We start from the raw sequence: 11804 nt of genomic DNA, 5'->3' as shown, positions 1-11804 counted from the left end.
TGCTCTTGCTGCATACCCAGTGAACAGGCCATGATGGGATCTCAGCAGACACTCCTGTCAGGGATTCCCTTTGGGGACATGATGTGTCATGTGCCTACGGTCACTCACATGGGCTAGGCATGCAGAAATCCAGGGGTGATCTCCCACATATATCCAGGAGACCTCACTGGAAATAACCAAGCCCCAGTATTTCAAACTTTTGAGTTTTTTGTATGTTTTTTAAGGATGCCATTAGGGCTTAAAGAATCTAAAAGAGGCAATATACTTTCTTTTTTCTTAACACAACACAATATAAACTAGACTCACCCATAGCACAATATAAATTAGATTTTAGTTCAAGGGGTTATGGGGATACCATTGGCGAAGTGGGGGCTGTCTAGTGATAACTGTATTAACTGGAAATGTCTCAAAAGATGTTTCTGTATTTCCAGTCTCTTTGGAGGCTAATGTGGAGGCAGAGGAGGCTGTGGCAGATTTCAGGGCCAAGGCAGGGGTTGCTTTGGAGGGCTATATCCATCTTGCATCTTCAGGCCAAGCATGGAGTCATTCTGGGAGACAGGCACACCTAGCTCTTCCACAGCCTACAGATTCTTCCCCAGCACAGATGCCTGTAACTTTCCAGGCAGTGGTGGGAGCATGGTCGTGTGGCTCAAGCTCTTCCTAAAGGGATTTGGAGTTACAGTTGGGTGGCCAAGGAAGGTGGAGTCTGTGTGGGTGACAGTGCTCTTGGGACTTCTCTGAGAGCTGGGGATTCACAGGTAGAAGAGCACATAGGCATTATGGGTGAGGACCACCTTGATGTTGCTGGAATGTACCAGAGTTTTTCTTCTGGCACCACTGTCCATTGTTTGCCTTCCCATAGCAGTAATAGTGGCTCGTATGGCAGCTGAATCCTGAGTGGACCAAGATCCCATAGGTGACAGCTTGCTGTTACTCTGGGACATGTAGAGATGAATGTTCAGGGACTCTCGGTAGCCAAATGTTAGAGATGAATTACCAGAGAACATGAGAAGTCATGCAAAACTGAATTTTTATTATTGTGGCAGGACAATCATTATCTCGCAGGGTGATGCTCCAAAACAATCAAAGTGAGAGTTTTTGCACTTATAAAAAAAACATAGTGTAAACGATGGGAAAACAGGTGTGCATAGCACAGATTAGCTGAATTTCTGCAAGGTCAGAGCAGCCTATAACAGTTCCAAGCAAAGGGTAGATAAATTGTTGTACAGCACCTTGATGATATTACACGGTTCGGAACTGTTGGAATCTTTTCCAGGCTTAGTACAAACCAAACACTGGGGGAAAAAAAAACCATAAATATAATTCTGTCATGCCAATATTTTACAGTAATAGAATTATTAAGGCAAATAAAAATGTGTAATTAACACATGAAAAAGGTTCCATAATAGTTTAAACAAGAAGGCCAATAAAGTTTTTTTGTCCAGTGCAAAGGTTTAGAATCCAATCAGTCTGTAAGGGAGTGTTTCCATTCTCAGGTAAGATAAACATGTATGGTTGAACACACAGTACAAGGAGAACATGATTTTGTTGGGAAAAAAATCCGAACTGTTATTGATACAGGGATAAAGTCTACAATCATAGCAATTAGTACTACTAATGTTGAAATTAAATCTTAATATTCCCATTACCTAAACATAAAAGGGGATAGTGTCCATGAAACTTTGTTGAAGTGGCTGAAGAGACATTCACCAGGCCTTGCCATAGAGTTGGGAACTCCTTGCAGCCTTGTCATAGGAGCTCTTTTCTTCACACCTTTGTGTCATTAACCCCACTGCATGGGCCCTAACACCAAGTTGAAAGGTGCTGGTAGCTTGAGTCCTTCCACAGGCTCGCAGGAATGCCTAGTTCCTGCCATGTCCTTTGGTGCTCTCGGTTCTTCAGGACTTATTTCTGCTTGGCCTCTAACAAGGTCCTAGAGGATGGTCATTAGGGCACCCAGAAAAGCTCTGCTATTACCAAATCCAGAGGTTTTTCTCACTAAGAGGCAAATAGGAGTTGACTTCAGCAGTAATGAAAGTGACACCATAGAGGATGTGTCAAAAATTTCAGGGGGAGGCATCACATTGACCTCTATTACCTGGTTGGACAGAGAGAGCTGGTCTGAAAACAACGCTGGTACAGAACAGAGAGTGTCTATGGCTTTACCTGTGATGTCGCTGACCCTAGGCCATCCCTTTATTGCCATTGATGCTTTAATAACCGGGCAGAGGAAGGGGGGGGCTCTGGCTGGTGGTCTAACGTGGTTCTAACCCAAGAATTCTTTGACCTCCAGGGCAGCTCCATTTTCAGTGGCCTGGCTCTTCACAGAGATGACAGAGTTCCTAGAAAGTCACTTCTATCACGGACAGCTGTTTGCCCAATCTTCCGGTTGGTTTCTCACTTTGCAACTAAGTGCTGCTTGAGGGCGGGCTGGCCTTGTCAGGTCTCCTTGAAAGCAGGTCCCTGTATAACGCTGTACTAATGGGCCTCCTGCTGCCTAGCACACTACTTTTCCTCTGGGCCTATGGCAAAGGGAACCACAGAGCCATCCTTCGGGATGTCAGCCAAGGGGATACTCAGTTTTATCTTTAAATATGTAACGTGCTGAGCTAAAGATTAGTAGTCACGTGCACATTCTGACAGTCTTAACTGTGCAGTAAGGTAACGTCCACGAGATAACTAGGCTTTTTGGTATTGTAAGTTAGCCATCCCTAGATAAGGTCTGGTGGTCAAACTGTATAGCCTGAGAGGCCTTTTAGAGTTTTAGAGAGGAAGTAGAGGAAAAGTGCAGAAGTCAAAATTACCATATTGATTACTCTCAGTAGCAATATCAAAGGAAAACTATTAAACAATAGCTTCAGAAAACATTTACCTAAAGGTCTGATATTTGCTATAAATTTGAGACAAGATTACAGGTTTAAATGATACATTGGAAAAGGCAATGAGAATATAACATGAGGAACCTGGTTAATTAGCAAACGTGAGCACAAACATGTCAGTGACTTAAAAATATTTTCAAAAAACAGTCTAAGATTTAAATTACATGAGCCAAAGAGCAATCTTAGTTTAGGGCAGGACCACAAGTCTTTAGAGGCTTTAAAAATTACAATCAGTCGGTTAGAATTATCTGCTGTTCGTAGTAGCATGAGTTTCCCACTTTTTTTTCAGGTGGTTTACAAATATAGGTAGAAGAAAAATACAAAGTGGATTATGATACAGATTTTAAACATGTTTCAAACAGATGGCTGGAACCATAACATTCATAACTGAAAAGAGGGGGCAGCTGTTACTGCATATGGTATATAAAACAGGCCCAAATAGTTCTTTACCTTTATCCAGTTTATACTTTGGTGTGCTGAGATGACTTAGGCAACATACATCAGGCAAATGCATCTGTTCTTCTAATTAATTTTTCTGTTGCAGAAAATTCTAAAAGTTAGTACACAATGAGTAAGAAAATACAGCTTTTTTTTTTAAACAATATCTCTAGCTAGGAAAAGGTGGTACAAAACAAAGATTCATAGGCCCAGGGTAGTAACCTAGTGGCTACGTCCTCACATTACATGTACTGGGATCCCATACTGGCACTGGTTCTAATCCAAGTAGCCCTGCTTCTCATCTAGCTCCCTGCTTGTGGCTTGGGAAAGTAGTTGAGGAATGCCCAAGACATTGGGACCCTGCACCCATGTGGGAGACCCGAAAGAAACTCCTAGATCCTGGCTTCAGATCGGCTCAGTTCCAACCATTCCGGCACTTGGGGAGAGAACCATCAGACAAAAGATCTTCCTTTCTGTCTCTCCTCTCCTCTGTATATCTGTCTTTCCAATCACAGGGAAAAAAAGACCACTAAGATTCACTATGTGGTCATTTTTCGTTTGCTCTCATGGAACATTAAGTTCAAGTAATGCTACAGTAAAACAACACTTTTATTTTGCAAATCACACCATAGAGGACTGTGTAAGAGTAAACTTCCAAACGATTTTAACAGAAAGACATACATCAAGACAAACGTAGGTAGCCATCGTATGCACTCAATTTTAGTAATCTAATGGGCCATAACAGCATCTCTTACGGACCCTGACTGAAAACATTATGCTGTGTCCAGCTTTTCCAAGTCTCAAAAGAATACTAAAAACAGAAACAGATCAGATGGTGAGATATTTGCTTATGGATAAAGGTCAGTGCTTGAGCTGCAAGCCATGAAGCCAGAACTGACATCTGTGGCCATGCTAGTCATCACGGTGGACCCCCAGACTACCGAGCTGGATTCTAAAACACAGGATGGCCACTGCCCTCTGACTGAGATCTTAAAATATTGCGGGGTGCAGGAGAGATCGTGTCAGATAAATCTAAGATTTATTAAGGAGTCTTTATTAACCAAACTTGGTGATAATAGTGCCCACTAGAAATTAGCAAGTGAGAAGTCAACCATGATAATCCAGTCTGAAGCATCCTGAGTCAGTTTTTTCAGCTGTCCACAGGTCAAGGTTTTTGCCTTCTTTGTTGCTGGACTCACCTGCACTGAAGCTGCTACTGGCGGTCTGTATTAAAGTTTCTTCTTGCTCATGGAGAGGTCTTATCCACCTATTGGAGATCCACAGACTTGCTTCATCTGTTGAGATAAGAGCATAAACCCTTCCCCACACTTTAACCCATCCTTTTTTTTCCATTGTTGATTGCCTTAATGAAACCATACATGTTGTTGAATATTATTCCCTGGTTGCTTTAAGATGTCGTTCTGCAGTTCTTGTATTTGCTTATGATTTCTTGGAGAAATTTAGGGTAAATAACTTTTTGTAACTGCATGTTAGGGCTACTATATCCATCTCCCCCTTTTTTTGGAAGAGATATTGCTTAAGAGTTTCATGAGAGTGCTCAACATTGGTTTTACTTTGTAGGATTATAAGGAATGCCTGTAAGATGCAGTATATTAAAAGTTGTTAAAAAGGATTGAAATTTATAGCTTAGACAGGAGCATGATCAGCTTTAATAGTTCAGGGTATGCCCATAACATTAAAAGCTTCATATAAGTGATGAATAAGTGCATCAGCTTTTTCAGAAATGCAAGGTGTAGTCCATCAAAAACCTGAAAATGTATCAATAGAATGGTGAATATATTTAAGTCTGCCCAAAGGAGGAAGATGTGTGACATCCATCTGCATATCATATTAGGTGTGCCTCCTCAGAGTTTAATTCCTGTAGGAAGATGTTCAAAAACTCTTGACAATGCAGGGCAATGAGCAATATTAGCTTTCGCTTGATTTTGTGAAAGATGAAAGCAAGAATGAAGAGTATGCCAGTTATAATGCATGAGTAAAATTATGAAATTGAGTAAAGAGTGTTGCTACCAATTGACCCATTTGTGAATTTTTTTTTCCTACTAGAGATCCTGGCAATCCTGTACGGAAATGAATATGAATAATAAAGAATGGATTCATTCTCTTATGTTAAACCTGTTGCAATTCATGAAACAAAAGCATTATGGGGTCATTATTTTCAGAAAATCGAAGAGAAAAAGTTGTGGTGTAAAGATTAGTTACAACCTGAACAGAATATTGAAAATCAGACACAAAGTTTAAGAGAGAAGGTAATAACATGATGACTGTTTCTATTTTAGCCTGTTGTTCTGAGGAATAAAAAGTTTGTTTAACTTGAAAAGAATATGAACCTACATATTTTTACCATTTTACCGTTGCCAATTTTACCATTGCTAGAAGCATCTGTAAAATACATAGATGCATTAGGAATGGGTATTTTATAAATAATACGGTCAAGAGTAATGGAATGTTGTTTAAAAACTTGTATGTGCTTAAATTTTGGATAGTGATTATCTAATTTTCCTACAAAATTTGATAATGTAATTTGCCATTCTTTGTGAGTCTGAAATACTGATTCAACTTGATTAATGTTTAAAGGAACCATTATATGAGAGAATCTGCAGCAGCCAATTGTCATAAGTGTTGTCATCCTCACAGGATTAGTATTTCAATTTTGGTTTTTTACGTAAAAGTTTTCAATCATTTATTTGTTTTGTTAGACAAGAATATCCACTCAATAACAGAGTCTGCTTCTTGAAAAATGTAAGCTATAGAGAATGAGGAGTAAGGTTAATAATGAGGATAAAAGGGATGGAAAAGTCAACTTGATCCAAGTAATTATGTTTGTTTGACTAAATTTATTTTTTTGTTTGGCCACCAGGGAAAATTGGCAAAGGACGTTTACATCTGAACTGCCCTGTAAGATAGCGAATAAATTTGGCAATGCATAGTTAGAAATTCCTAAAGAAGGTCGAAGCCAATTAAAACCTCCTGAAAGTTTCTGAAAGTCATTAAGGGTATTTAAATTATTCTCTTGGAGCTAAACCTGTTGAGGACACATTTGATTATTGGTTAATTTATAGCCTAAATAAAGATTTGGCAATGTGGTTTGAATTTTTCTGGAACCACTTGCAAACCATATATTTGTAGGGTGGAAGGAATTATAAAAATTAAAGAAGTTAAAGTGGGCATTTCTGCTACAAACAAAATATCATCTTTATAGTGAATAATCATAAAATCTGAAAATTGTTGCCTTAACTTTTGTGATGGCTGTTGAACAAAATGCTAGGTTGAATTATTTAACATACCTTGTGGAAGAACTTTGAGCTGACATCTGATTACTAGTAGCTGGAATGGTAAAAGCAAATTTAAAGCAATCATTAGGTAGTAATGGAATACTAAAAAAGTAATCATTTAAATCAATGATTAAAATATGCCAATTAGCTAGAATCATTGTAGGCAATGACAAACCAGGTTGTAAGGACCCCATGGGTTCAATGCAAGCATTAACTTTTCTTAAATCTGTGAGCATTCTCCATTTTCCTGATTTTTTTTCTTTGTATCAAACATAGGGGAATTTTAAGAGCTAGTGGATAATTCTATGTGACTAGCCTGTAACTGTTCATTTACTAATCGTTGAAGGGCCTGAAGTTTTTAGATACTGCTCAACAGAGGCTGGAGTTGCTGCTTTCCATTTTAATTATAAAACATAATGAGCAATGACCCTCGCTATAAATGCAAAGCTGGATAACCTAGACCTTGGTGATTAAAATTGCTTTTGGGTGAACGAAAGTATAAGTCCCTTGAGAATTTCTTTCTAGCCCTAAGCCACTTCCATATTCAATTTTTTGCACCATAGTTGGAGTCGGAGAATGAAAATTATTTTCTGATGAATTTGTTCCTAATGTTGTAACAGTTTCTAATTCTTCCAAAAAATCTCTCCCCAACAGAAAAAACCCGATATTTGATCTATAGGGGGGAAATTATCAGTTTGACTTTCAAAAGTGAACTCTAACAAATCTGTTGATTGTCACACTTAGTCAAATGTGCCAAGAACTATGGAAAATGCACAGATTCGAATTATATTTTAGTAATTTTTAAGACATCTGTAATAGTAATATTTTGATATAATAAAGTTTGTCCCACTTGACAGTATTTTTTTTAAAGATTTATTTTTATCATTTTTTTCATTGGAAAGGCGGATATACAGAGAGGAGAGACAGAGAGGAAGATCTTCCGTCCGATGATTCACTCCCCAAGTGAGCGCAACGGGCCGATACTATGCCAATCCGAAGCCAGGAGCCTCTTCCGGGTCTCCCACGCGGGTGCAGGTTCCCAAAGCTTTGGGCCGTCCTCGACTGCTTTCCCGGGCCACAGGCAGGGAGCTGGAAGGGAAGCGGGGCTGCCGGGATTAGAACCAGCGCCCATATGGGATCCCGGGCGTGCAAGGCGAGGACCTTTAACCACTTGCGCCACCGCGCCGGGCCCCGACAGTATTTTTAATATAGTTTAAATGGTCTGATCAGTTGTTGTTTCTTGATATTTTCAGGAAAAAATTTTGAAATTCCAAAATTTGAAATTTTTACTTTTTTTTTCCTTTTGGGACCTGTCAAGAATGCCAAGAAGGCTTAAAATATCTGACAAAATTGGGATCCTTTTATATTGTACAATATAAATTATTGACATAACGTGATTACTTAAACACTTTTAAAGAACATAACCTTTGTTAGTTTTAAACAATGAAAACGAGACAGAGAAAATAACAATTACCTTAATTTAGAAGTTGTAAGTAAGAATTAGTACATTTGTTTAACTTATTATAAGACTGGCTGTTTAGGGAAAAGAGATATATGAGTAGCATCCATCTGTCATAATTAATTGGAACTTTGTCCTTGAGGGTTATTACCTGAATGGTGAGAAGTACATGATAAAGAGGCACAGGAGTGACTGAAATTTTGAGAGATATCAATGTCTAATTAGTACTTCCAATAGTAGCAGGTTGTTAAGGCTGTTACTCTTCTGTATGCACAAATTGGATAAGATATTGGTGTTTTGCAAACCTCTGATTGTTTGAGACGTGGGGCTGGCCCCGCCAGGACTTTTCTGGCCACAGGTATCAGCCATGGCAATTAATTTTAGATTTATATTTTTTAGTCCAATTAACTTCTCAAAAATTAGCATATGTTGTGGGAGTCAGCGGTGCCAAGAAAGTCAGACGTTCCTTCCCTAACCGGAGATTATCCAGCTCTCGAGCTATCTTTCTGATTTCTCCCAGTAATGATTGACACTCTGATTTTTTCCACAGGTGCATCATTTTCTAAAATTTCAACTTGTCCTGTTTTAATGCTGATTTCACTATCTGATGAGTCCATTTCACTTTCCGGGGGAAGTTCTGTTTCAAAAAGAATTTTTACTGCTTTTCTGGCCTCCTTGCTCTTCTGGAATGAAAAGTGAGCTCTTAGAAACTGACAGAGGAGTCAAAGAGCAATTATGTAACTCATCTACTGACTGACACCCTCTGCTCTGTTGTTTTACTAAACCCTTTTCCATATCAGAAGCAATTTCCCTGGAAATTTAAATTTATGCTGATTATGGAGCACAGAGTCCAAACTTTAGGTGGAACTATTTCCCCCTGCTAATGAGCCTTTCTCAGAGTGCGCAACATCTGTTTTCACACTTTTTGATTTAAAACACTTTTCCCCGAGGAATGACACCAATGGCAATGTTTATTTATTAACCCAAAGAGCTCTACATATATCTCATTGTGGACATTACATCCGGAGCCCTTTACTAGCCCCTGCAAAACTTACCTGTGATCTTTTTTGTGTGTGCGTGAACTTTATGTCCAGAGTCTTTTATCAGCTCCACCCCTGTGCTGTGCACTCAATGGATCATGAATTTTCCATGCTGAACAATTCTGCCAAAAATTCACTTACTGAAAACGTTCACATTTGTATATCCACCTTCCTCCTTTCCGTTTTCTACACAATCCCCTGTGCCCTCATGTTGGGTGCCAATGAATCTTAACGGAGAACATGAGAAGTTAAACAGAATTGAATTTTTATTATTGTAGCAAGGCGATCATCATCTCAGTGAGTGACGCACCAAAACAATCAAAGTGAGAATTTTTTAAACTTTTACAAAAACATAGTGTAAGTGGTGGGAAAACAGGTGTGCAGAGCAATTAGCTGACTTTTTACAAGGTCAGAATAGCCCATATAGTTCCAAGCAAAGGGTAAATAAGTAGCTCTCCTGTGAAGAGAAGGAATCAGGCAACATTCCAAGGGACAACAAAACATCAGACTCTAGGGTCAGGTCTTTGCATGACTCCAGGCCTACTTACAGCCTTGCATGTACACAGGGTGCCCTCTGTTTTATGTCTCTCTTGGCATGTCTGCCAGGCATCTGCATCAGCCAGCATTCTGGGTGATCTTGCCACAGCTGAAGCTAGCGAAACGCTTGAGGGAGAGCATCAGAATGTTGGAAGTCCTGTGGATGCTGAAGTGCTTGCTGGCAGGCACCTTCCTCTTGCAATTGGTGTACATGTAGGTGTTCTCTCCTCTCAGGTCATCCGGCATCACGAAGAGCTCTGGAGCCTGCACGATAATTGCAGCTTGCTGAATCTCCAGCACTATGTCTAGGTAGGGGTCGTAGGTGTCCAAGATGCTCTCATACTATGAGCACTTCACATGCTATCTCAGATACCCCCAAAGATCTGGTGGATCAAGGCAATGGCCTGCGTCTAACAGCCCATTTTGGTGCAGCCATTCAAGCAGGCTTTCTGCCCAGTGTCAATGGTGCAGCAGAGAAACTCATGCACATCTTCTTGGTTCACAAAGCAGAAGTGCCGGGTGATTCTTTTCAGGTCTCAGATGAAGGAGATGGGCTTGATGGTATTGACACTCTTGGCAAAAGTCTGCACAATGTGGTTCTGCATGACAGACATCATGAAGAAGTCCCCCTGGTGTCAATTGCATGCATGCTCCTGGGAGAGCAGGTAATTGGCCAGTGGTGGTGTGTAGGTCAAGCACTGTATGGTGGAGTTCAGGAAAGCAGGTGTTGCCCAGGTTGTGCAGGCTGGCGCCCATGCAGAAGACATGCTCCAAGTGCAAGGACAGTCACTCCATAGAGAAGAGTACTTTCTGGGGGCTGGTACCTTGTCATTTTCCTGCAAGTCAATGCAGTGTTTCCAAGGCAGACTGTCTCTGTGTTTCAGATTCTGACTCCATTGAATTCCTCTGACCCATGACCACAGTGAAACACAAGCAAGTAAACAAGAATGCCTGTGCAATGGGCGCTCCCATGAAAAGAGCAAATATCCCCTAAGAAATTAAACCAAAGGGTGAAATCCGTTTCCACTCAGAGGTAGAAAGAAAAGGACAAGAATCCAAAGGCTCCCCAAGACAGTGATCAGTCCGGGGGAGTTCATCTCATGGAGTCCCACAAACCAGGACACAACCAATGCCTACTGCCACCAGAGCTGGACTAGTGCCCAAACCAGGGCAAAAACAGCCCACTGAGAATATGGGTGAAAACTTTGGAGACCACTGCAAATCTGGATGAAAACCTTGCAGGCCACTGTGAATCTGAGCAAAAACCTTAGAGACCACTGTAAATCTGAGCAAAAATTGGGTCCTCTCCCAAATTAACCTGGCATCTTCTGGTCCCTGAGGCCCTGTTCAAGGCACCAGCTCTCCAGGATCTTTATCCAGTAGGCAACAACGGGGTGAAGCTATGGTATTCTTTTAAAGCAAGACAACTGGAGGGAAAATTAGTGAGGAAATGTTCATTTATTTGAAAGAACTACAGGCTTATGTAAGTAGGAAAATGGAGGAGGAAGAAGAAAAGTCCCAACAGTACTTCCACCCAACAGTGACATTGTGACTGGCTAACAGGTATGTCTGTCTCTTTGGACCCTCCAATGAAGGGTCATGAAGCACAAGAAGCTATGTCTCAAGCCAAACTCATTTCCTGCTGAAAAGCAGGATGAATTGACTTCCCAAGGGAGTCCTAGCACAGTTCATTAAAGAGACAGAGAAGAGAGACTGGGGTGCAGCCCACTGCTCTTGCTGCATAACCCAGTGAGCAGGCCATGATGGGGTCTCGGTTAGCCAAGACTCCCGTTAGGGGTTCCCCCAGGGACATGGTGTGCTATGTACCTATGGCCTCCCACATGGGCTGGGCTCTCAGTAGTCCAGGGGCGATCTCCCACAGGGTTTAAGATCCTTGACTAGTTCACTGGAGAAGGCAGGCTTATCTTTTTTGTGTGTATAATTATGTTCCCATTTTGGGCACAAGAGAAGCAAAAGAGGCAGTCTATTGCGCAATATCTGTGCCAAACTCAGGGAACATGATCATGGTGTCTGGTCCCTGAAACCAAAGTCATTAGGGCATGAAGACAAGGGCTATTTGCCAAGGACAAAGGCCATCAAGGGGATAAAGGCAGGGCTTCTGGAAAACCCTGGTTACCATTTTCCAATATGTAGT

At 40.8% G+C, this 11804-nt stretch overlaps 1 pseudogene; it reads right to left on the bottom strand.

The window, feature by feature from the left end:
• Positions 1-476: 476 nt before the first annotated feature.
• Positions 477-11462, bottom strand: LOC121169128 (annotated as a pseudogene).
• Between the last annotated feature and the right edge of the window lie 342 nt (positions 11463-11804).

The sequence above is a fragment of the Ochotona curzoniae genome, unplaced genomic scaffold, assembly GCF_017591425.1.
Source record: "Ochotona curzoniae isolate NIBS_2020 unplaced genomic scaffold, NIBS_Ocur_1.0 scaffold_1852, whole genome shotgun sequence".
NCBI lineage: Eukaryota > Metazoa > Chordata > Mammalia > Lagomorpha > Ochotonidae > Ochotona > Ochotona curzoniae.
The sequence above is the reverse complement of the archived record's forward strand: the minus strand, read 5'-3'. Positions and strand labels throughout refer to the sequence as shown.